This window comes from Phocoena phocoena, chromosome 8, assembly GCF_963924675.1.
Source record: "Phocoena phocoena chromosome 8, mPhoPho1.1, whole genome shotgun sequence".
Lineage (NCBI taxonomy): Eukaryota > Metazoa > Chordata > Mammalia > Artiodactyla > Phocoenidae > Phocoena > Phocoena phocoena.
In genome coordinates, this window is record NC_089226.1 from 23995491 (window position 1) to 24023194 (window position 27704).

General features: G+C 38.2%; 1 protein-coding gene across 1 annotated transcript in view; it reads right to left on the minus strand.

The window, feature by feature from the left end:
* Positions 1-27704, minus strand: part of DDX10 (DEAD-box helicase 10) — a 281378-nt gene that overhangs the window by 77780 nt on the left and 175894 nt on the right. The gene's annotated exons all lie outside the window — the stretch shown is intronic.

Consider the following 27704-nt stretch of genomic DNA (forward strand, 5'->3'; position numbering starts at 1 on the left):
GCTCTAGCTCCTGTTACTCCTCTTGCATACCAGTAAAAACTGATAGACCCTCCAAAATCAGATGCTTCCCCAAAGCCCCCCAAATGCCAGTCAAATCTTCTAAACTGGAATGGTTATGGTCTCTTGCTGTATTTCTAACACTGGTGACCATACTACACAGAATAGACAACACACCTGCAAGTAATACTTGGGAAGGTTAGAAAGGATCTAAAAATGATAGAAAATATTTTAACAGCTCTTGAATAAAAAAGGAAATCAGAAGTAGTAGCTGAAAGGGGCCATACAGATCACCTAGTCCAAGACACTTTGAGCCAGTTGAGAAATTTGCTCAAGGCCACACAGTGATCCATTGGCAGCATAGAAATCAGGCTCCCAGGCCACTAGATCCTCTAGGTCAGCATGAGTTCCACCTAACAAACCAGGTCCACTTTATCCCAGTGTGGTCACTCGTAGGACTCTCTCCTTCCCCCAACACTAAGCTGAAAAAAGCAGGACTTACATGTTTACATGCCACGGAGAGGCCAAATACTGGTGGGTCCTTGTCTTTTACAAGGCTCTAGGCGATATTCCTCTCATACTCTCATTCCCTTACACCCAGCATTGGTTCAAAGGTTATTCATAAGGTTTCAGGGCAAGAATAAAAGGAGATCTTTCTCTGATGCCAACCTGCATACAATCAAACATGCCAAGGGAGCATTACACTGCTCATGCCAGGTTACAAATTGACTCAAGAGACTGAGCTTGCATTTATCCAAGTATTTCTAGTAGAACGACATTCTACCATAGTGACATAAGCCAAACCAGAAAGTGGAAAAGGCTTATTATTAGCACCTGAGGGTTGTAAGCAAGTAAAGGTGCATATCTGGATTTAGACCACTGGCTCTTAATAGGATGGTGGTAGTATCTTAATTATATACACATATACTGCATGAATACATGCAAATAAACCCTCTTCCCCAGAGATTCTGATGGGAGGAAGGTGAGGAGGGAAGAAGCTAGATATGTGCATTCTGAGACATCTTTCAGTAATCTGGATTCAACACACTCCAGTCCTGATTTAACCACCTGTTTAGATCCTGGGTAGTTCAGAATTTAGGCAGAAGTGTGTCTAAAAAGGCAACATATAGTAACATTAGAGTGATTCATAGCTCACCAAACCCTTACACATTTATTATCTTCACAAGAGGCTGACAACGCAGACAACATCACTGATGTTCTTCTACAGAAGAGGAACTGAGGCTCAGGGGAAAGATGATTGCCATGGATTCCAAAGCTTACTAGCAAGAACTGAACCTGGCTCTTCTATTTCCAAATCTCATGCTCTTTTGGGAGAGCTCTAACCACCTGGCAGTTAATGATAAAAGCTGACCTTAAACCCCAAATCTATAATCTAACATTACTGATGAATTTACAGTGCAGACTACAGTATCAGTCAATCTTAACTTTTTCTTTTACTTAGAGATGACTCAGTATTTTTCTTCCCTCTTTCACTTTCTGTTATCCTCAAAGGAACACCACAAAAATACCATGTGACAGCTGTATGGAGAAGGGCAAAAATCTTAGGGTTGGATGTATGCCAGGAGGCAGCAATCAACAGCAGTTGTGTTTACAATTTAGATAAGACTCATGTTAAAAGCAATTCAATGATGGCTGAAGTTCTCCGACAATATACTTTCTACTTTTCAAAAAAAGCTGCACTAATATAAATAAATGGTTAAGATTGAGAGTATATATCATTCCCAACTGAACGAAATGAGATGACTTTACAAAATCAAATGTGTCTGTAGTAAAGGGAAAAACCGATGTACACAGCTGAAAATCAAGATAAGTAAAATAAAACAATTGTTCTTAATTCTAGCAGTGATTATCTTACAGTTCAAAGACAGACAAGCAATATTTTTCTTGATACTGGAACTTTTGGATCATGCATGCACTATTTCTGCAGCATTTTCCAAGCTTAACAATTGAGATGGAATTGCAAGAAATTTACTCCCTCAAGTAAAGATAAAATGAGGCTATATTAACAAAAAGAGTCTACTTCCTCCTCATTAACACTGTAAACTCTTACTACTGGACCAGGTACATGACAGATGTTCAGCAAGTACCTGTCAAATTGATGTTTATCTGCAGGTAGCAAAAGGAAAGAAGTAAATACTTAATTCACATAAGACATGCATGGATAATCAGAGTCTAGGGCAAGAACGAGGTAACCTAAATGAAAAAAGCCTACTCATGGGAAGATAATCACTTCTTTGATTAGGATCCTTCAAGTTCTGAGTATTTCTCAATTTCTGTGTCAGTTATTATTTCAATTTGTGAAGTTACAGTAATTACACATAGGGACCATTCATACTAATGTCTGTTTCATTACCCTTATGTTCCCTATTCTAAATAAAGTCCAATTCAATAGCTCTCACTACCATCTCAGAGGGTATGAACAGTAGAAACCTATACAACATTCTAAAACCACCTCATAAATTTAGTGTAGAAGCCAGAAAATTCACTGGCGTAGAAAGGTTTCAAATCTCTGAGCAGCACAATGATTACTGTGCCCCTTTTAGAAAATATGCATTTTATTTTTTAATTTGCATGAGAATTAAAAGAACACTGATTTTCTCATTTGGGAGAAAGTGTATATTAAGTTTTGGGGGTAAAATATCATACTTCTCAGAACAAGGGGATTTTTAAAAGAAATGTGCATTTGAGGAATATAAATTATTTTCTTTCATAGCTTTCATAAAACATGGATGACCCTAGGGACTAAGGTTCTTAATACTTCTAGAGTTACAAGAGTTATCTATAATACCCTGTATATTCCTAAATCCAAAAATTAAAACATCTAGGTTAAAAATATATATAGAAATCCAGTCTACCACTTCACTTTTTAAAAGAATCTTTTTTTAATTGAAGTATGACATAAATTCAGGAACGTGCAGAAATCATAAGCATACAGCTTGATGAATTTTCACAGAGAACACCCCCAAGAATCCACCACACAAAATAAGAAATCAGAATACTCCCAAGTTCTCTAGAAACCTGCCCCCATGCTCATTTCCAGCAACAACCCCTATTTTCCCCCAAGGGTAATCCCACCACCCTCTTATCCCAAACGTTAGTTTTACTTAAAAAAAAAAACCAAAACAACTTTATGTAAATAGAATATTATAGTATTTACCCTTTTGTGTCTGGCTTCTTTCACTCAATATGTGAAATCTGTCCTTATTATTGTGTGTAGCAATAATTCTTTCAAAACTATATACAGTTGACCCTTGAACAACACAGGTTTGAACTATGTGGGTCCACTTATATGTGAATTTTTTTCAATGAATACATACTACAGTACTACATGATCGTGGTTAGTTGAATCTGCAGACGAGGTACTACAAACACAGAGGGTCAACTGTGAAATTATACTTGCATTTTCCACTGCATGGGGGTTGGCATCCCTAACTCCCATGACGTTCAAGGGTCAACTGTAATATTTAATTGTATTAAACACAAAACTTATCCATTCTACACTTTGAGCTATTTCCAAATCTGATGATTATAAATAGTGCTGCTTTATGAACATCTTTTGGTAAACATGTAGGCATTTCTCTTGGGTATATACCTAGGAGAGGAAGTGGGGGACACAGGGTAGGTATACATTCAGCTTAGTAGACATCACCAAACATTTTTCCCAAGTAGTTAAACTGCTAAAAAGGAAAAGTAAAGCTTACAGAATTATAGTGATTTTGTACCAAAATATACAGTGAGTTAGGAAAAGAAACAGAGATAAATTCAAGGCCTCTTAATGTAATATTACTCCCTTCTGAACATTGCAGATAATGCTCAAGGCAATCAGGCTGAGAAGATATATTAATGTAAAATCTGAAGGAAAGAAAAAGAATGAACTCCTAAATAATACCAAAAGACCTCTGCATATCAGGTCCTGATACAGAAACCTGAGTTGTTTTTTTTTAACCTACTAATTAGGTACACGACCTTAACCAAGTCACCTACCTAGCTTCTCCATAGTAAAGCTTTTCAACTGTCAGATAACTATAATGGCTTCTAATTATTACATAAATTGATTAATCAAGTGTGATAATCTTGATAAAAGTACTTTGAAAAGGATAAATGCTATGTGACATTACAGAAAATTTACACCAACACAGTCGATAAACAACAAATTCTGGAGTTCTCATCAAGTAAAGAATCTTTGAACCCTATAATATATATCAATAATAGTTAATAGGCAAAGGAAAAAATATTCCTGTATAAAATATTGCAGACATCTGGCTACAGCTTTACCCAAAGCAAGAAAATACAGCAAACAGGAAATCATTTAATGTTGCTGATAATAATTGCAATAATAAGAGTAATAAAATTAGCTAAACAGAGCTCTATAGTTATAACACATTTCATATATAATTCTTTAGAGGATTGAAAAAAAAGATGTCAGTGAGAAAAATAAGTCTTCTCAACAAAATTTCTGGTATATTTGATTACCTACAGGAACAAATTCTTCTAGCCACTAACTTTTCTCTTTAGAACACTGGCTTATGGTGCTCTCCAACAGAAGTTATTATAACTTAAAGAAGGGGCGATACTCAACGCGCCTTATGCCAGGCACCAGAAAAGGCCCTCACTAGGGCCATATCTCTTGCGCCTGTGGCCACCGGCTTCCCTGCACATTTGGAGCCATCCTGTGATCCAAGCAGTCATATCACTCGGGCACACCCAACAGCTCCAGGGCAGCCTCAGAACCAGACTCTGTGGGTGAACCACATGCAGAGGTTGGGATAAAACCACAGCTGAACCCCAGGGATGAGGTGACTAAGGAAGAAGATCAAAAATCTTTCCATCAGCTGTACAAGCTGCAGATTAAGTCCCACGATCAGCTAGGTAGACCCTGCATCTATGGTATATATGAGTAGACAATGAGTGTTCCCACAAATGAAAACGGTCTAGCTCTGGCAGCTGTGGACTTTGGGGCCAAGCACACGCAGGAACTGGGCCAGATCAGAGTCTGAGTGGTTCCCACAGGGCCCACAGTAGGTCCAGAGACTGGCCCAGAGGCAAAACGAGGGCCTCTTGGGGAGGCAGAGGTGGGCTGTGGCTCACGGTGTGTGCAAAGACACTTACCCCAGGGAAACAATTACTACTATTAATTTTATTATGTTTTGATTCATTCTGTTGTTGGTTCTGGCTGTTCTTTTTGGTTTTCTTTTCTTTACCTTATTTGTTTGTTGTTTTTTTTGTCTTTTGGAATCTTCATGTTTCACAGCATTTTTTACTTTTACTTTCTAATATATTTTTATTTTGTTTTCTGTTATTCTGTGTTCTTTTACCTTTTTCTTCTTCTTTTTCTTTAATTTATTTTTTTAATATTTCCATTGCTTCTTTGCTTTTCTGTTGTTCTGTTATTTCTCCCTTTTTATTTTATTTTATTATTATTATTTTTCAATCATGTTTATCAGTTTGTTCTATTTCCTTGCCTGATTCTTGAGCTGGCACACTGCTTTGCTTTTGTTTTTAGGTTTTGTGTTTTTGTTAGTTTTGATTCTAATTGTTTGATTTCATTTTTGAGTTCGATTTTTCTGGTTGTTCTCTTGCATTTTGTTTTATTTGGTTCTGTTTTTGTTTCTTTTCCATGTGTGTTTCCTTGCTTCTGCTTTTGCTTGTTTGATTTTGTTTTCACCATTTCTCTGGGGTTTTGTTTGTCTTTTTTTTGTATATATATTTTCAATTTTATTGTTTTGTATTTCTATGTTCCTTTTCTATTGTTTTGTCTTCTTTCCCCTTTCTCTCTCTTTTTTTTTAATCATCATTTTTGTTGGTTTGTTTTCTTTCTTTGCTTCATTCTTCATTTGGTACTCTGCTTTGGTTTTGTTTTCTGGTTTTGTGTTTTCTCAGTTTTCTTTTTAATTGTTTGATTTCATTCTTAGGTTCTTTTGTTTGTCTAGTTGTTCTCTTGCTTTTTGTTTTATTTGGTTCTGTTTTTATTTCTTTTATGAGTGTGCGTGTTTCCTTCTTTCTGTTTCTGTTTGTTTGATTTAACTTTTTACCATTTGTCTGAGGTTTAGTTAATCATTTTTTTTTTTTTTTCCCAATCCCCTTTACTGCCGGGACAAGGAACTTGAGGGGTCTTGGTTCCTCAACCAGAACTCAGGCCTGATGCCCTGGGGTGGGATCACCAAGTCCAGGATGCCAGAACACTAGAGAATTCCCGGCCCCAGGGAAGATTAATTACCGAGAGCTCTCATGGAGGCCTCTATCTGAATCCAAGACGGGGCTCCACCCAACTGCCAGCAAAAACCAGCACTAGATGCCTCATATCAAACAACAAACAAGACAGAAACACAAACCAACCCACCAGTACACAGACTTCCTAAAGTCATACTAAGTTCACAGACACCCCAAAACACACCACCTGACACGGCCCTGCTCATCAGAGGGAAAACACTCAGCTCTACCCACCATAATGCAGGCACAAGTCCCTCCCATCAGGAAGCCTACACAAGCCACTGGACTAACCTCACCATCAGGGGCAGAGAATAGAAGCAAGAGGAACTACCACCCTGCAGCCTAGAGAAAGGAGACCTTAAATACCGTAAATGAGAACACAGAGAAATATCTTGCAGGCAAAGGAGCAAGACAAAAACAAACAAAACCCAATAAATGAAGAGGAAATAGGCAAACTACCTAAAATAGGTAGTTTGAATTCAGAGTAATGACAGAGTAATGACAGTTAAGATGATCCAAAATCTCAGAAATAGAATAGAGAAAATACAAGAAACGTTTAATAAGGACCTAAAAGAACTAAAGAGCAAACAATCAGTAATGAACAACACAATAATTGGAATTAAAAATACTCTAAAAGGAAGCAACAGCAGAATAACTGAGGCGGAAGAACGGATAAGTGAGCTGGAAGATAGAATGGTGGAAATAACTGCCGCAGAGCAGAATAAAGAAAAAAGAATGAAAATATGGAGGACAGTCTCAGGGACCTCTGGGACAACATTAAGCACACCAACATTCGAATTATAGGGGTCTCGGAAGAATAAGAAAAAAAAAAACAAGGGTCTGAGAAAATATTTGAAGAGATTATAGCTGAAAACTTCTCCATCATGGAAAAGCAAATAGTCAATGAAGTCCAAGAAGTGCAGGGAGCCCCATACAGGAGAAACCCAAGGAGAAACACATCGAGACACACATTAATCAAATGAACAAAAATTACACACAAAGAAAAAATATTAAAAGCAACAAATAACATACAAGGGAATCCCCACAAGGTTAACAGCTGATCTTTCAGCAGAAACTCTACAGGCCAGAAGGGAGTGGCAAAGTATGTTTAAAGTGATGAAAGGGAAAAACCTACAACCAAGATTGCTCAACCCAGCAAGGATCTCATTCAGATTTGACGGAGAAATCAAAAGTTTTACAGACAACCAAAAGTTAAAGAGAATTCATCACCACCAAACCAGCTTTACAACAAGTGCTAAAGGAACTTCTCTAGGCAGGAAACACAAGACAAGGAAAAGACCTACAAAAACAAACCCAAAACAAGAAAATGGTAATAGAAACATACATATCGATAATTTCCTTAAATGTAAATCGAGTAAATGCTCCAACCAAAAGACAGAGACTGGCTGAACAGATACAAAAACAAGACCCATATATATGCTGTCTACAAGAGACCCTAGGGACACATACAGATTGAAAGTGAGAGGATGGAAAAAGATATTCTGTGCAAATGGAAATCAAAAGAAAACTGGAGTAGCAATACTCATATCAGACAAAATAGACTTTAAAATAAAGACCATTACAAGAGACAAGGAAGGACGCTACATAACAATCAAGGGATCAATCCTAGAAGAAGACATAACAATTGTAAATATCTATTCACCCAACACAGGAGAACCTCAACACATAAAGCAAATGGTAACAGCCATAAAAGGGGAAATCAACAGTAACACAATAATATTAGGGAACTTTAACAACCCACTTACACCAATGGAGACATCATACAAGCAGACAATAAATGAGGAAACACAAGCTTTAAATGACACATTATACCAGATGGACTTAATTGATGTTTATAGGATATTCCATCCACAAACAACATAATACACTTTCTTCTCAAGTGATCATGGAACATTCTCCAGGATAGATCACATCTTGGGTCACAAATCAAGCCTCGGTAAATTTAAGAAAACTGAAATCCTATCAAGCATCTTTTCCAACCACAGCACTATGAGACTAGATATCAATTACATGAAAAAAACCGTAAAAAATACAAACACGCAGAGGCTAAACAATAGGCTACTAAAAAACCAAGCAATCACTGAAGAAATCAAAGAGGAAATAAAATACCTAGAGACAAATGACAATGAAAACATGACAACTCAAAACCTATGGGATTTGGCAAAAGCAGTTATAAGAGGGAAGTTTACAGCAATACAATCCTACCTCAAGAAACAAGAAAAATCTCAAACAACCTAACCTTACATCTAAAGCAATTAGAGAAAGAAGAACAAAAAAACAACAAAAAAAAAACCCCAAGTCAGCAGAAGGAAAGAAATCATAAAGATCAGATCAGAAATAAATGAGAAAGAAATGAAATAATAACAAAGATCAACCAAACTAAAAGTTGGTTCTTTGAGAAGATAAGCAAAATTGATAAACCATTAGCCAGACTCATCAGGAACAAAAGGGAGAAGACTCAAATCAACAGAACTAGAAATGAAAAACGAGAAGTAACAACTGACACTGGAGAAATACAAAGGATCAGGAGAGACTACTACAAGCCAATAAAATGCACAACCTGGAAGAAATGGACAAATTCTTAGAAAAGTACAACCTTCCAAGACTGGACCAGGAAGAAATAGAAAATATGAACAGACCAATCACAAGCACTGAAATTCAAACTGTGATTAAAAATCTTCCAACAGGGTGCAGTGGGTAAGACTCTGTGTTCCCAATGCAGGGGTGCCCAGATTCAACCCCTGTTCACAGAACTAGATCCCACATGCAGGCCACAACTAAGAAGCCCACATGCCACAAATAAACCAAGCAGAGCCAAACTAAATAATAAGTAAATAAATAAGTAAATAAATATTATTACTAAATAAGTAAATAAATAAAAAAATAAATAAAATCTTCCAGCAAACAAAAGCCCAGGGCCGGATGGCTTCACATGCAAATTCTACCAAACATTTAGAGAAGAGCTAACACCTACCCTTCTCAAACTCTCCCAAAATATAGCAGAGGAGGAACACTGAAACTTATTCTACAAGCCACCATCAAACTAGGCAAAGATATCACAAAAAGAGAAAATTACAGGCCAATATCACTAATGAACATAGACGCAAAAATCCTCAACAATATACTAGCAAACAGAATCCAACAGGACATTAAAAGGATCATACACCATGATCAACTAGGGTTTATCCCAAGGATGCAAGGATTCTTCAAATCAATCAATGTGATACACCATATTAACAAACTGAAGGACAAAAACCATGATAATCTCGATAGATGGAGAAAAAGCTTTTGGCAAAATTCAACACCCATTTATGATAAAAACTCTCCAGAAAGTGGACATAGAGCGAACCTACCTCAATTTAATAAAAGCCGTATATGACAAACCCACAGCAAACATCATTCTCAATGGTGAAAAACTGAAAGCATTTACTCTAAGATCAGCAACAAGACAAGGGTGCCTACTCTCACCACTATTATTCAACATAGTTTTGGAAGGTATAGCCATGGCAATCAGAGAAGAAAAAGAAATAAAAGGAATACAAATTGGAAAAGAAGAAGTAAAACTGTCACTGTTTGCAGATGAAATGATACTATACATAGAAAATCATAAAGATGCCACCAGAAAACTACTAGAGCTAATCAATGAATTTAGCAAAGCAGCAGGATACAAAATTAATGCACAGAAATCTCTTGCATTCCTATACACTAACAATAAATCAAAAAGAGAAATTAAGGAAATGCTCCCATTTACCACAGCAACAAAAAGAATAAAGTACCTGGGAATAAACCTACATGAGGAGGCAAAAACCTACATGCAGGAAACTATAAGACAGTGATGAAAGAAATCAAAGACGATACAAACAGATGGAGAGATTATGTTCTTGGATTAGAAGAATCAACATTGTGAAAATGACTATACTACCCAAAGCAATCTACAGATTCAGTGCACTCCCTATCAAATTACCAATGGCATTTTTCACAGTACTAAAACAAGAAATTTTACAATTTGAATGTAAACAAAAAAGACCCCGAATACCCAAAGCAATCCTGCAAAAGAAAACCGGAGCTGGAGGGATCAGGCTACCAGACTTCAGACTATACTATAAAGCTACAGTAATCAAAACAGTATGGTACTGGCACAAAAACAGAAATATAGATCAACAGAACAGGATAGAAAGCCCAGAGATAAACCCATGCACATATGGTCACCTTATCTTTGACAAAGGAGGCAAGAATATATAATGGGGAAAAGACGGCCTCTCCAGTAAGTGGTGCTGGGAAAACTGGAGAGCTACATGTAAAAGAATGAAGATAGAACACTTCCTAACACCATACACAAAAATAAACTCAAAATGGATTAAAGATCTAAATGTAAGGATAGACACTATAAAATTCTTAGAGGAAAACATAGGCAGAACACTCTATGACATAAACCACAGCAAGATCTTTTTTGGTCCACCTCCTAGAGTAATGGAAATAAAAACAAAAATAAACAAATGGCACCTCATGAAACTGAATAGCTTTTGCACAGCAAAGGAAACCATAAACAAGATGAAAAGACAACCCTCGGAATGGAAGAAAATATTTGCAAACGAAGCTACTGACAAAAGACTAATCTCCAAAATATACAAGCAGCTCCTGCAGCTCAGTATCAAAAAACAAACAACTCTAACCAAAAATGGGCAGAAGACCTAAAGAGACATTTCTCCCCAGAAGACATACAGATTGCCAACAAACACATGAAAAGATGCTCAACATCACTAACTGTTAGAGAAATGCAAATCTAAACCACAAGGATGTATCACCTCACACCGGTAAGGATGGTCATAATCAAAAAATCTAGAAACAGTAAATGCTGGAGAGGGTGTGGAGAAAAGGGAACACTCCTGCAGTGTTGGTGGGAATGTAAATTGATACAGCCACTATGGAGAACAGTATGGAGGTTTCTTAAAAAATTAAAAATAGAACTACCGTTTGACCCAGCAATCCCCCTACTGGGCATATACCCTGAGAAAACCATAATTCAAAAAGAGTCATGTACTTCAGTGTTCATTGCAGCACTACTTACAATAGCCAGGACATGGAACCAACCTAAGTGTCCATCGGCAGATGAACGGATAAAGAAGATGTGGCACATATATACAATGGAATATGACTCAGCCATAAAAAGGAACGAAATTGAGTTATTTGTAATGAGGTGGAGGGACCCAGAGTCTGTCATACAAAGTGAAGTAAGTCAGAAAGAGAAAAACAAATATCGTATGCCAACACATATATATGGTATCTAAAAAAACGGTACTGATGAACCTAGTGGCATGGCGGGAGTAAAGATGCAGACCTAGAGAATGGACTTGAGGACACAGTGGGGGAAGGGGAAGCTGGGATGAAGTGAGAGAGTAGCACTGACATATATACACTACCAAATGTAAAATGGATGGCTAGTGGGAAGCAGCTGAATAGCACAGGGAGATCAACTCGATGCTCTGTGACAATCTAAAGGGGCAGGATAGGGAGGGGGGGAGCGAGGTTCGAGAGGGAGGGGATATGGGGATACATATAGCTGATTCACTTTGTTGTACAGCAGAAACTAACATCACATTGTGAAGCAATTATACTTGAATAAAGACGTAAAAAGAATTTTTTTTTTAATTTACAGAAGAAGGGGCAATAAAGCTTAGCCACTTTATACTCGACAAACAACAGAGTAGTGAGTAAAAGTTCACCCCCCCCACACAAAGAGGTTTCCTTATTCACTGAAAATTATTTCACACAGGAGTAGTAACCATAAACACTTGAAAATTAGGAATCAGCTTTATCCTCCCATCAAACTCCAAGATCAGGAATGGCCTTTAGGAATTAATACAAAACTTCTATCCATTGACTGTTCAAGGAGTGTGGATCAGGATGGTGGAGTGGGAAGATCCTGAGCTCACCTCCTCCTACAGACACATCAAAACTACAGCTACACACAGAATAACTATCTCTGAGAACAAACTGAAGACTAGCAGAACAGATTTTTTATAATTAAAGGATATAAGAAAAAACCATACTGAGACTGGTAGTAAGGGCAGAGACATAGTCTAGTCAAAACCTACACCCATGATACAGTGACACACAAGCGGGAGGGATGTCACAACTATGGAGGTCTCCCCTGAGAAGCCATGACTCCAAGCCCCACATCAGGTTCCCCAGCCTGGGAAACTTGGACCAGGAAGATCAGCTACCATTACATCTGGCTCTGAAAAGTCATGGAGCTTACGTCTGGGAGAGCTGGAGGAAGACTGTGGGAAACCGAGACTCCTCTTGAAGGGCTTGCATACAAACTCACTCACTCCAATTCCCAGCACAGAGGCAGCAGCTTAAAAAGCACTTGGGTGAGGATCTAGGGGAAGATGGCGGAAGAGTAAGATGCAGAGATCATCTTCCTCCCCACAGATATATCAGAAATACATCTACACGTGGAACTACTCCTACAGAACACCTACTAAATGCTGGCAGAAGACCTCAGACCTCCCAAAAGGCAAGAAACTCCCCACATACCTGGGTAGGGCAAAAGAAAAAAAGAATAAACAGAGACAAAAGGATAGGGACAGGACCTGCACCAGTGGGAGGGAGCTGAGAAGGAGGAAAGGTTTCCACACACTAGGAAGCCCCTTCGCGGGCAGAGACTGTGGGTGGCGGAGGGGGAAAGCTCCGGAGCCACGGAGGAGAGCGCATTAACAGGAGTGCAGAAGGCAAAGTGAAGAGATTCCCACACAGAGGATCGGTGCCGACCAGCACTCCCCGGCCCGAGAGGCTTGTCTGCTCCCCCCCCAGGGCGGGAGGGGCTGGGATCTGAGGCTCGGGCTTCGGTTGGAGCTCAGGGAGACGACTGGCAGCATGAACACAGCCTGAAGGGGTTAGTGCACCACGGCTAGGCAGGAGGGAGTCTCGGGAAAAGTCTGGACCTGCTGAAGAGGCAAGAGACTTTTTCTTCCCTCTTTGTTTCCTGGTGCGCGAGGAGAGGGGATTAACAGCACTGCTTAAAGGAGCTCAAGAGACGGGCGCGAGCCGCGGCTAACAACTCGGACCCCAGAGATGTGCATGAGACGCTAAGGCTGCTGCTGCCGCCACCAAGAAACCTGTGTGCGAGCACAAGTCACTCTCCAACCTCCCTTCCCCGGAGCCTGTGCAGCCCACCACTAACAGGGTCCCGGAATCCAGGGACAACTTCCCTGGAAGAAAGCACGGTGCACCTCAGGCTGGTGCAACGTCACGCCGGCCTCTGCCGCCACAGGCTCGCCCCACACTCCGTACCCCTCCCTCCCCCTGGCCAGTGTGAGCCAGAACCCCCGAATCAGCGTCTCCTTTAACCCCGTCCTGTCTGAGCGAAGAACGGACGCCCTCTGGCAACCTACATGCAGAGGCAGGGCCAAATCCAAAGCTGAGCCCCGGGAGCTGTGAGAACAAAGAAGAGAAAGGGAAATCTCTCCCAGCAGCCTCAGAAGCAGCGGATTAAAGCTCCACAATCAACGTGATGTACCCTGCATCTGTGGAATACCTGAATAGACAATGAATCATCCCAAATTAAGGAGGTGGACTTTGAGAGCAAGATTTATTATTTTTTCCCCTTTTCCTCTTTTTGTGAGTGTGTATGTGTATGCTTCTGTGTGAGATTTTGTCTGTATAGCTTTGCTTTCACCATTTGTCCTAGGGGTCTATCCATGTGTATTTTGGGTTTCTTTTTAATTTAAAATTTTTTTCTTTCTTAATAATTATTTTTTTATTTTAATAACTTTGTTTTATTTTACCTTACTTTATTTTATTTTCAATTATCCTCTTTCTTTCTTTCTTTCTTTCTACTTTTTCTCCCTTTTATTCTGAGCCATGTGGATGAAAGGCTCTTGGTGCTGCAGCCAGGAGTCAGTGCTGAGCCTCAGAGGTGGGAGAGCCAACTTCAGGACACTGGTCCACAAGAGACCTCCCAGCTTCATGTAATATCAAATGGTGAAAATCTCCCAGAGATCTCCATCTCAACACCAGCACCCAGCTTCTCTCAATGACCAGCAAGCTACAGTGCTGGACACCCTATGCCAAACTACTAACAAGGCAGGAACACAATGCCACCCATTAGCAGAGAGGCTGCCTAAAATCATAAGGCCACAGACACCCCAAAACACACTAATGGACGTGGACCTGCCCACCAGAAAGACAAAATCCAGCATCATCCACCAGAACACAGGCACTAGTCCGCTCCACCAGGAAGCCTACACAACCCACTGAACCAACCTTAGCCACTGGGGACAGACACCAAAAACAACGGTAACTACAAACCTGCAGCCTGCAAAAAGGAGACCCCAAACACAGTAAGATAAGCAAAATGAGAAGACAGAAAAACACACAGCAAATGAAGGAGCAACATAAAAACCCACCAGACCTAACAAATGAAGAGGAAATAGGCAGTCTACCTAAAAAAAGAATTCAGAATAATTATAGTAAAGATGATCCAAACTCTTGGAAATAGAACAGAGAAAGTGCAAGACACATTTAACAAGGACCTAGAAGAACTAAAGATGAAACACGCAACGATGAACAACACAATAAATGAAATTAAAAATACTCTAGAAGGGATCAATAGCAGAATAACTGAGGCAGAAGAATGGATAAGTGACCTGGAAGATAAAATAGTGGAAATAACTACTGCAGAGCAGAATAAAGAAAAAAGAATGAAAAGAAATGAGGACAGTCTCAGAGACCTGAGGGACAATGTGAAACGCACCAACATTCGAATTATAGGGGTTCCGGAAGAAGAAGAGAAAAACAAAGGGACTGAGAAAATATTTGAAGAGATTATAGTTGAAAACTTCCCTAATATGGGAAAGGAAATAGTTAATCAAGTCCAGGAAGCACAGAGAGCCCCATACAGGATAAATCCAAGGAGAAACACACCAAGACACATATTAATCAAACTGTCAAAAATTAAATACAAAGATAACATATTAAAAGCAGCAAGGGAAAACAACGTAACACACAATGAATCCCCATAAGGTTAACAGCTGATCTTTCAGCAGAAACTCTGCAAGCCAGAAGGGACTTGTAGGGCATATTTTAAGTGATGAAGGAGAAAAACCTACAACCATGATTACTCTACCCAGCAAAGATCTCATTCAGATTTGATGGAGAAATTAAAACTTTTACAGACAAGCAAAAGCTGAGAGAGTTCAGCACCACCAAACCAGCTTTACAACAAATCCTAAAGGATCTTCTCTAGGCAACAAACACAAGAGAAGGAAAAGACCTACAATAACAAACCCAAAACAATTAAGAAAATGGGAATAGAAACAGTAGTATAATTATCTAAATGTAAATGGATTAAATACTCCAACCAAAAGACACAGACTGGCTGAATAGATACCAACACAAGACCCGTATATACGCTGTCTACAAGAGACTCACTTCAGAACTAGGGACGCATACAGACTGAAAGTGAGGGGATGGAGAAAGATATTCCATGTAAATAGAAATCAAAAGAAAGCTGGAGTAGCAATTCTCATATCAGACAAAATAGACTTTAAAACAAAGACTATTAAAGGAGACAAAGAAGGACACTACATAATGATCAAGGGATACATCCAAGAAGAAGATATAACAATTGTAAATATTTATGCACCAAATATTGGAGCACCACAATACATAACACAAATACTAACAGCCATAAAAGGGGAAATCGACAGTAACACAATCATAGTAGCAGACTTTAACACCCCACTTTCACCAATGGACAGATCATCCAACATGAAAATAAATAAGGAAACATAAGCTTTAAATGATACATTAAACAAGATGGACTTAATTGATATTTATAGGACATTCCATCCAAAAACAACACAACACACATTTTTCTCAAGTGATCATGGAACATTCATCAGAATAGATCATATTTTGGGTCACAAATCAAGCCTTGGTAAATTTAAGAAAATTGAAATTGTATCAAGTAGCTTTTCTGACCACGCTATGAGACTAGATATCAATTACAGGAAGACATCTGTAAAAAACACAAACCCATGGAGGCTAAACAATACACTACTTAATAATGAAGTGATCACTGAAGAAATCAAAGAGGAAATTAAAATATACCTAGAAACAAATGACAATGTAAAAAAATACCTAGAAACAAATGACAATGGAGACACAATGACCCAAAACCTATGGGATGCAGAAAAAGCAGCTCTAAGAGGGAAGTTTATAGCAATACAGTCCTACCTTAAGAAACAGGAAACATCTCGAATAAACAACCTAAGCTTGCACCTAAAGCAATTAGAGAAAGAAGAATAAAAAAACCCCAAAGTAGGCAGAAGGAAAGAAATCATAAATATCAGATCAGAAATAAATGAAAAAGAAATGAAGGAAACGATAGCAAAGATCAATAAAATTAAAAGCTGGTTCTTTGAGAAGATAAACAAAATAGATAAACCATTAGCCAGACTCATCAAGAAAAAAAGGGCGAAGACTCAAATCAATAGAATTAGAAATGAAAAAGGAGAAGTAACAACTGACACTGCAGAAATACAAAAGATCATGAGAGGTTACAACAAGCAACTCTATGCCAATAAAATGGACAATCTGGAAGAAATGGACAAATGCTTAGAAAGGCACAACCTGCCAAGACTGAATCAGGAAGAAATAGAAAATATGAACAGACCAATAACAAACACTGAAATTGAAACTTTGATTACAAATCATCCAAAAAACAAAAGCCCAGGACCAGATGGCTTCACAGGCGAATTCTATCAAACATTTAGAGAAAGGTTAACACCTATCCTTCTCAAACTCTTCCAAAATATAGCAGAGGGAGGAACACTCCCAAACTCATTCTACAAGGCCACCATCACCCTGATACCAAAACCAGACAAGGATGTCACAAAGAAAGAAAACTACAGGCCAATATCACTGATGAACATAGATGCAAAAATCCTCAACAAAATACTAGCAAACAGAATCTAAAAGCACATTAAAAGGATCATACACCATGATAAACTGGGGTTTATTCCAGAAATGCAAGGATTGTTCAATATACACAAATCAATGAATGTGATACACCATATTAACAAATTGAAGGAGAAAAGCAATATGGTAATGTCAATAGATGCAGAGAAAGCTTTTGACAAAATTCAACACCCGTTTATGATAAGAACCCTGCAGAAAGTAGGCATAGAGGGAACTTTCCTCAACATAATAAAGGCCACATATGACAAACCCACAGCCAACATTGTGCTCAATGGTGAAAAACTGAAAGTGTTTCCACTAAGATCAGGAACAAGACAAGGTTGCCCACTCTCACCACTACTATTCAACATAGTATTGGAAGTTTTAGCCACAGCAATCAGAGAAGAAAAGGAAATAAAAGGTATCCAAATCGGAAAAGAAGAAGTAAAGCTGTCACTGTTTGCAGATGACATGATACTATACATAGAGAATCTTAAAGATGCTACCAGGAAACTACTAGAGCTAATCAATGAATTTGGTAAAGTAGCAGGATACAAAACTAATGCACAGAAATCTCTGGCATTCCTATACAGTAATGATGAGAAATCTGAAAATGAAACCAAGAAAACACTCCCATTTACCATTGCAAGAAAAAGAATAAAATATCTAGGAATAAACCTACCTAAGGAGACAAAAGACCTGTATGCAAAAATTATAATACACTGATGAAAGAAATTAAAGATGATACAAATAGATGGAGAGATATACCATGTTCTTGGATTGGAAGAATCAACATTGTGAAAATGACTCTACTACCCAAAGCAGTCTACAAATTCAATGCAATCCCTATCAAACTACCACTGGCATTTTTCACAGAACTAGAACAAAAAATTTCACAATTTGTATGGAAACATAAAAGACCCCCGAATAGCCAAAGCAATCTTGAGAATGAGAAATGGAGATGGAGGAATCAGGCTCCCTGACTTCAGACTATACTACAAAGCTACAGTAATCAAGACAGTATGGTACTGGCACAAAAACAGAAAGATAGATCAATGGAACAGGATAGATAGCCCAGAGATAAACCTACGCACATATGGTCACCTTATCTTTGATAAAGGAGGCAGGAATGTACAGTGGAGAAAGGACAGCCTCTTCAATAAGTAGTGCTGGGAAAACTGGACAGGACATGTAAAAGTATGAGATTAGATCACTCCCTAACACCATACACAAAAATAAGCTCAAGATGGATTAAAGAGCTAAATGTAAGGCCAGAAACTATCAAACTCTTAGAGGAAAACATAGGCCGAACACTCTATGACATAAATCACAGCAAGATGCTTTTTGACCCACCTCCTAGGGAAATGGAAATAAAAACAAAAATAAACAAATGGGACCTAATGAAACTTCAAAGGTTTTGCACAGCAAAGGAAACCATAAACAAGATGAAAAGACAAGCCTCAGAATGGGAGAAAATATTTGCAAATGAAGCAACTGACAATGGATTAATCTCCAAATTTTACAAGCAGCTCATGCAGCTCAATAACAAAAAACAAACAACCCAACCCAAAAATGGGCAGAAGACCTAAATAGTCATTTCTCCAAAGAAGATATACAGACTGCCAACAAACACATGAAAGAATGCTCAACATCATTAATCATTAGAGAAATGCAAATCAAAACTACAATGAGATATCATCTCACACCAGTCAGAATGGCCATCATCAAAAAATCTATAAACAATAAATGCTGGAGAGGGTGTGGAGAAAAGGGGACACTCTTGCACTGCTGGTGGGAATGTGAAATTGTTCAGCCACTATGGAGAACAGTATGGAGGTTCCTTAAAAAGCTACAAATAGAATTACCATATGACCCAGCAATCCCACTACTGGGCATATACCCTGAGAAAACCAAAATTCAAAAAGAGTCATGTACCAAAATGTTCATTGCAGCTCTATTTACAATAGCCCGGAGATGGAAACAACCTAAGCGCCCATCATCGGATGAATGGATAAAGAAGATGTGGCATATATACACAATGGAATATTACTCAGCCTTAAAAAGAAATGAAATTGAGCTATTTGTAATGAGATGGATAGACCTAGAGTCTGTCATACAGAGTGAAGTAAGTCAGAAAGAAAAAGACAAATACCGTATGCTAACACATATATATGGAATTTAAGGGGAAAAAATGTCATGAAGAACCTAGGGGTAAGACAGGAATAAAGACGCAGACCTACTGGAGAACGGACTTGAGGATATGGGGAGGGGGAAGGGTGAGTTTTGACAGGGCGAGAGAGAGTCATGGACATATACACACTAACAAACGTAGTAAGGTAGATAGCTGGGGGGAAGCAGCCGCAAGGCACAGGGATATTAGCTCGGTGCTTTGTGACAGCCTGGAAGGGTGGGATGGGGAGAGTAGGAGGGAGGGAGACGCAAGAGGGAAGACATATGGGAACATATGTATATGTATAGCTGATTCACTTTGTTATTAAGCAGAAACTAATACACCATTGTAAAGCAATTATACCCCAATAAAGATGTTTAATAAAGAAAAAAAAAAAAAAAAGAAATCTAGAAACAATAAATGCTGGAGAGTGTGTGGAGAAAAGGGAACACTCTTGCACTGCTGGTGGGAATGTGAATTGGTTCAGCCACTATGGAGAACAGTATGGAGGTTCCTTAAAAAACTACAAATAGAACTACCGTATGACCCAGCAATCCCACTACTGGGCATATACCCTGAGAAAACCATAATTTAAAAAGAGTCATGTACCAAAATGTTCATTGAAGCTGTATTTACAATAGCCTGGAGATGGAAACAACCTATGTGTCCATCACTGGATGAATGGATAAAGAAGATGTGGTACATATATACAATGGAATATTACTCAGCCATAAAAGGAAATGAAATTGAGCTATTTGTAATGAGGTGGATAGACCTAGAGTCTGTCATACAGAGTCAAGTAAGTCAGAAAGAGAAAGACAAATACCATATGCTGACACATATATATGGAATTTAAGAAAAAAATAATGTCATGAAGAACCTAGGGGTAAGACAGGAATAAAGACACAGACCTACTGGAGAATGGACTTGAGGATATGGGGAGGGGGAACAGTAAGCTGTGACAAAGCGAGAGAGTGGCATGGACATATATACACTACCGAACGTAAAGTAGATAGCTAGTGGGAAGCAGCTGTATAGCACAGGGAGATCAGCTCGGTGGATTGTTACCACGTAGAAGGGTGGGTTAGGGAGGGTGGGAGGGAGGGAGATGCAAGAGGGAAGAGATATGGTAACATATGTATATGTATAACTGATTCACTTTGTTATAAAGCAGAAACTAACAGACCATTGTAAAGCAATTATACTCCAATAGAGATGTTAACATAATAAATAAAAAATAAATTAAAAAATAAAGGGATCCTGACTGCCTAAGAGTTTACTACATTCTGTTTTAATATTAAGCATCTATAACCTCAATGTAAGTTAATGGGTTTGTTTGAAATTGTGTTGAATAAACAAGATGGGGGAGGAGAGGAGCATCAACTTGGTAAGCCTAGGTATGCTGGGTACATTCACAGTTTGGCTGAAATTTAAATGCATATGATGCAACTCCACTGTATTCCATGGGCCTGGATTTCAAGGAGCCTGTAACTGATAAAGCATTAACATGTAAATGTTAACTTTCAGAATAAATATACCTGCATTTCATTGATGTGTTCAATAAATATTTACGAGCATTTACTATGTGCCAGCTATGAAAAATCTCAGTTGCTGCTCAAAAGGAGTTTACAGTCTAGAGATAAGAGAGACAATCACTAAGTATCATGACAGAATAATGTCCAAAAAGTAGAGTAGAGCAGAAAGGAAAAATGCCTAAATCTCCTGAAGAAGGCAGGAAAGGCTTCAAAAAGGAAATGGTGCTAAGAAGTAATGAAGATAGGACATTCTAGGCAGAGGGAAAGTTTGTGTAAAAGTAAATATAGGAGAATGTGACAATTTTAACTGATCTCCATGGGCTGGAAATAATGGTAAATTGTTTCATATTATTTTATTCATAAGAAAAAAACTTGACTACTGGGATTACAGTGAGGTTTTATAGAAACTAGCAGGAAATTAACAATACTCTATATCTGCCAATGGTTATGCAACTATCTGTTCTGTTTCTTTAAGTAACCACTATAACAGGGAACTAACTGGATAAGAAGGGCAATTTTAGGAGAAGAAAGTATTTACTTGCAACTTCTATTTTAGCTTTTAGGGCTCTCAAATGTGAATACTCTTGACCGCCTTGGAAATGAGGGGACAGTATGGCCTTATGCTTAAGGGTCAAGGCTCTTTTAGAGTCCAGTAAAGTAGGGACTTCCCTCGTGGTCCAGTGGGTAAGACTTTGCGCACCCAATGCAGGGGGCCCAGGCTCGATCCCTGGTCGGGGAACTAGATCCCGCATACATGCCACAACTAAGAGTTCACATGCCGCAACGAAGATCCCACGTGTCACAACTAAGACACGGTGCAGCCAAAATAAATAAATAAATATTAAAAAAAAAAAAAGTTCAGTAAAGTAGATTCGAGTCTGGACTTGCCATATCCTTAGCTCTGTGATCTTGGGGAAGTTGCATAATCTTTCCTCATCTTGGAAATGGCGACAGTACCAGTTACCTCATAGCACTGTTTATGAGGATTAAAGAAATAATGTATGTGAAGCCTTTAATTACAGTATTTGTAACAGAGTAGGCAGTCAATGAATGATAGCAGTTACTAGTTACTATTATGCTTTACATTGACCATGAAAGTTATACTCCAAACTAATGTCATTATTACAATTCCTATTTATTCTGGAGGAAAAAAAAATGGGTACTGTTTTTTAAATCTTTTCGTAAGTTTAACATTGATGCTATAAAAACTTTCAATGTTACTTGGGTTACAGTCCTTAGTAAGTGTTGAGATTGTGACTGAGAGTAGTATTAATAACGTCATTTTATTATATTTTAAAATGCGACACCTTAAATAAAATAAATCTAACAAAACTCTAAACTACTTTCAGTGCTCTTTGGTATTTCCTGTATTGTTATAGAGAGGGTTTAAAGCAGAATGAAAAGCACACACAAAACACTCAGAGACCTGGGGTCTAGCCCTATTTTGCTATTAATTAACTGTAAGACACTAGAAGAATCACCTATTCATTAAAGGCCTCCACTTTCTCCCCTGTTAAAGAATGATTAGGAATATTACTTTCCTCTTTAAAAGTTTATACTCTTGGGAGAGGTGGGAATGGAGAGTTGCTGTTTAAGGGGTACAGAATTTCAGTCCAGGACTATGAGAGTGTTCTGGAAATGGATAGTGGCAGTTGTTCACAGCAATGTGAATGCAATTAATGCTGCCAAACGGTACACATAAAAATTGTTAAAAAATAGTAAATTTTATGATATATTTTACCACTATAAAGAATTTTACAGTCTGTGCTCTGTATCCCTTTAAGTCACTCATTCACACCCTCATTCATTCAAATATTTACTAAGTGCTTATTATGAACCAAGCACTGTGATAGGGAATACAAACAACAAGACTTAGAGCTGAGTAGGAAAAATAGACACGTGTCCAAATAAGTGCTATAAACTACCAAATGCTTCATAAAGGAGGCTGGAGTAGGAGTTGCAAAAGCAGGAGTCCATTATATCTGAGAGGGTTGGAAAAATCTTCATAAAAGACCCATAAACTGAGTCTTAAGAGAACAGCATGTATTCACCAACTGGATGATATGCATGACCACAACTGTTCCTTCTCCCATAGTTAACTTTTATTTTTTTATTTTTTATTTATTTCTTTTTGCGGTACGCGGGCCTCTCACTGTTGTGGCCTCTCCCATTGCCGAGCACAGGCTCCGGACGCTCAGGCTCAGCGGCCATGGCTCACGTGCCCAGCCGCTCCACGGCATGTGGGATCTTCCCAGACTGGGGCACGAACCCGTGTCCCCTGCATCGGCAGGCGGACTCTCAACCACTGAGCCACCAGGGAAGCCCTTTTAACTTTTAAATCTTCATGACTAGAAAAGGACAATTCTCTTACAGTGAACACTGGAAGTAACTCTTAAATAACCCAAGAGGGTTAAAAGTTCGAACCTAGTAATCCCCTTCTTCATTATCACCAAAGAAAGAAAGAGAGGGAAAAAAAATTCAAAAACCACTACATTAACCTCCAAGCAACCAAACCAACACTAGAATTACAATAAAAGCTACTTGGGTTTTCATTGCTAACTCAAATAGATATTAAAGGGAAAAAGCAGGCCTTCTAAAAGACTCAATGTTGTTTATTTAAGAAGTAGAAGGACAGTTTAATGGGTCTTATTACAGCACTAAAATAAGGTATTATTTGAATAGTTTGCTTAGAGAAACTGAATGACTTCATTTAGGACACCACTGAATAAGTGATTGTATCAGTGCAGCAAACGGTGCCCTGGAAGGGTTCGGACCCTTCAAATGGGAGAGCAATTTACTTCCAGGGAGCACCTTTGCTTTCACTGGGAATTGGGACTATAAACAAACTTACGTTTCCATTATCTTGTTTTTAATTTTATCAAAAGCTGTTTGGTTTGAAATAAACAATCCTCTAGAGCCCTTGAAATCCTAAACATATTAAGAACAAAGGAAGAGACTAGTTAAATATTTCAGTGTTATAAAATGCCAAAAAAGAAAAAAGGTGGTGGTGGTGGGGTAGAAGGTTTATATGAAATATATAGAATAAGGAGGTATTTCCCCACAAGTTAAAAAATACTAGTTTGGTGTCAGTCAATAAAGCACTGCCAAAAGGGAATAAATGCAAAGGCTGAAGACCTAGAAAAGTTGTGAATGACCATTACCAACATTTATCAATGTCTATTTGTAGCTCTACACGGAGAGATAATCCTTTAGTAGGTAAGCCTGTAGTAAGACATACTTTTTGTTACATATTTTGGCTCAGATCAAGGGGTCACCGAGCAATTGAGACACAGACTGCTTTCCAGTCTTAGTGTGGCGTTCTCTCCTTACTCAAGGTATTTGCTATTAGTAATTTTCTATGAATAGTTGTTAGCCTATGTACCATAGATCAGGGTTGTTTTTTAAAGAAAAAAAATAGAAATAAAAGAGGTAAAAAGTAACACACAGAAACTGCATGGTGCAATAAGAATAACAGGAAATGAGGATTCAGGGAGCCTGAGTACACACAGTGGTTCTGCCATCAGAGAAGCCAGTGATGATGTTAAGTCATTTACTTGCTTTTAGCTTAATTTATTTGGGTACTTTAAAAATAACAAGTATGAATGGATGTATGTATTTAAGTAGAACCATTATTTCAAACAAAAGTTTCCCTGGAAGCTTCAGTATACATAGAGAAAAAAAGGGGGCTACTCTTATTGAAGACAAAATGGGAGCCTGGAGTCCTGCCCAAATAACCCTCCTGTATCCTGGGGGGATGGGGAGGGGGGGTGGTATACCTCTGCAGAACCCCTAGGCTACTCAATGCACTATTTAAAACTGCTGGAATAGATGAGTGGATGTTTCCATTCTTACATTTCACGGACCAGGAAAAGTTCAAAAAGATTTCAAAAGAACATAATATCAAAAAATAAATTTAGCTTTGCTTTATGAAACTATTGCTAGCCAGAGAAAAAGATATTATAAACCAGTTTTAGGAAACACCTCCAGACCATCTCTCAGGTATATTCAAGTTCTAAAATTATATAACTTCTTCTACTCCTATTGTGAAAGAACTAACCAAAACCACTTTACCTAAAACTATCTCCTAAGACTACTATTCATTAAGTACATTAATAAAGCACCCCAGAGTCACTAAAATTTTTAAAAGCAATAAAAGAAAACAGAAAGAGAAAATCAAGTTAAAATTTACAGTGGCTACATAACATCAACATCAAAACATACATCATTTTAATTATTTTCATATAATTTCCCCCACGCCTAAAAAATAAAAACTATAAGCATCATCTGTAATATAAAGTCCAAGCAATGCTTAACTTTCCGGTGTTTAAGTGCCTCTGAGCTGTTTCCCACTCTTTGCTCCTTCACACTCAGTGTTCAGTTTTATCAACCACATACTTTATTTCTTTACATTTCTGTAAAATCCTTCCAGCCACCAGAGGTTGGTATAAGCATGTGAGACCATCAGAGTAACATGAGGAAATCTAGCTGGATAATGAGGTAAAGCTGTATTTCTAGGATTATGTAACCTCCCTGAATCCAAAAAGCAATGTGGTCTATTCATCATTGCTACAACTACTTTTCAGATCTCAGTTTAAAATTTCTAACTTATAAGAACACACAACATCCCATTAGCTAAGGTAAAAGTCAAATATTCTTTAGCAGTTCAAATATTTCAAGGCTAAGGAAATTTTTGATACCCAAAGACCTCTGTCTCTCAAATCACTAGACATTGGGTACCCTGAAAACTTTCTTAGGAGTTTCAACTTCCTATTTCTCTCCAACTCCTGACACTGCACATAATGTATTCTAGGCAGATCTTAGATCTATCTTTCAACAAAAAGTTGCATCAGCTTTCTGAGAGGTCCATTCCAACTTTATTTTACTGCACTCCAACTTCAAAGCAATTTTTCTTAGGAATACTTACTGTGTATTGGGAAGAGATAACCACCAAGCATCATTTATAAAATTGAGAACTCACAATATCTTTAAACTTTCTCTTTTCTGGGAAATAAAGATAATACTATCAACTTTTATTCTAACACATTTTTCCAATTTTTAAAGTAATACTCTGTGTCTTCGATGTTCCTCCTCCTATAACATGATGTTTGCTAAATGAAGCACAAAACAAGGTAGAAAACTGTTCTGTGAGTCTCCCTTTCTCACACTTCCAGTTTCTATGCATTGATTTCTTTAAATAGGTATAAATGGGTAAGAAAACACCTCCGGTGCTATAGTAAGTCTGCAAACATCACTTTCTTTCACCACTAAGGTATCTTTTAGGTATAGGTTCAAAGACTGAAGGATGCTCTAGATTGAAGCTGACCAGAAGGCCTCAGAAGACAACAGCCTCAAGTCACACAATGACTATGTTTAGACATATTAAAGAAAAGACAAAGTTTACTCTAAAACTAAGACATATCCATAATTTAAAGCGTGTGTGCGCATACACACACAATTGGAACACCTGATAATTCATCTCATATATTTCTTTTTAGCTATCACAGAACTCTGGGCCATCACCTCTTTACAGAGTCCCTCCAACATCTTCTGGGTCTGTTTCCAAAGGGGCACCTGAAAAGCTGTAAGAGCCTCCATCCTCTGTCACTTTCATTTGAAAAGAAGCTGGGTGCAAAAAGGTTAGCCCAAGCTAATTCCTTGGCCTCCATGAGTCAGCTTGAATCTGTCACTGCTGTCAGTCCTTGGTGTGCTGAGGAATATTTGAGTCCTGTATACAACCCATCCTCTCATCTCTCTGCTAATATCACTCTTATAAGAGGAAATCCAAAAAAGAGGGAATATGTATATATTTATAGCTGATTCATTTTGCTGTATGGTAGAAACTAACACAACATTGTAAAGCAACTATACTCCAAAAAAAATTAATTAAAAAAAAAAGAGGGCTGCTGTCTCTGAGCACACACAGGGCTGTGAAATGGAGGCAGCTCGACTATTCAGAGCAGTACTAAAACACCGCCTCTGTCTATTGAAAGCTCCTGGCTGAGCAGCAAAGCCATGTCAGCTGTTCTTTTCTTTGTTCCCAGTACAGTCCTTAGCACTTATACAGAAATGAGACAACCTCTTGACAAGGAAGTCCTCCTCCTTTCTTAGACATCAGGAAACAAAACACACATGACAAACAGGGGAAGGGGTGTGGAGTGGAGGGATGGGCTTGGCTTGAGAAGTTCACTTTAGAGGTCTACCCCAGTGGTAAAACCGAACTCTGACAGCCTTTACGGCTTTTCATTTCCCAGCTGGCACAGTATCAGAACCAAATACATACAGCAACTTATAGGGAAATAAAAGAAGAGGCAGGCTCAAGGGTGAGAGTAATTTCTTTCTTACAGCTTAAACCACTACAAAAGATGAAGCATACAGTGTCAACAAGTATAAAAAATAAACCAGACTTAGTAATATACACAAATATGCACAAATCACGCAAAGGAAATACAGGGTTTTCTTTTGGCTCCAGACTGTATTGATATCTTTCATTTTATAATTTCATGTGCAGAAAGAAATGAGAGCTTCTTAGTAAAATAAAATGATTTATTTTTATGCTGAACATACAATATTCATAAATATCAACTGCTTTCATTAAAGTTAAGATTTCCTTCTTAAATTTAAATTTTTCCCACTATAGTCCCTGAGATCTCATTTCCATGCCATGACAGTTTACATCTGCATTTTAAAAGCAAATGCGGAATCCACCACCTGATTTAGCAGTTAGGCTGCACACACTGTAGCTCTCGTTTTAGGGCACCTTTGAAGACAAAGTGATATTTAATACT